General features: G+C 53.9%; 1 protein-coding gene across 1 annotated transcript in view; it reads right to left on the minus strand.

The window, feature by feature from the left end:
- The window catches only part of LOC119587943 (espin-like), a gene marked incomplete in the record, with an annotated part of 133,296 nt that overhangs the window by 51,263 nt on the left and 81,762 nt on the right, over positions 1–271 (minus strand).

The following is a 271-nucleotide window of genomic DNA, read 5'->3' on the forward strand; positions in this document are numbered from 1 at the left end:
TACAAGAAATCGTCGCAATTATTCATGATCAATAAATCATATAAAACAACCACATAACCTATTGCGTCTCAACGTGTTCGCTCTACCGGGGCTGACACGTGCCGGCGCTGTGGGAGTTTTTTCGGTGTCGTGGGAAAACGGTAAGGGGATTCGCCACGGTCCGGGAGGCGCTTCGACCCCGGAATACGGAACAGATGCGACAGGTGAGTCTGGCGGCTTTGGGGGAGGAAAAAAGGGCGGGTTTCCTCTGAAGCGTCGCGGGGAAGTGGCT

Source organism: Penaeus monodon, chromosome 23 (genome assembly GCF_015228065.2).
Source record: "Penaeus monodon isolate SGIC_2016 chromosome 23, NSTDA_Pmon_1, whole genome shotgun sequence".
Taxonomy (NCBI): Eukaryota; Metazoa; Arthropoda; class Malacostraca; order Decapoda; family Penaeidae; genus Penaeus; species Penaeus monodon.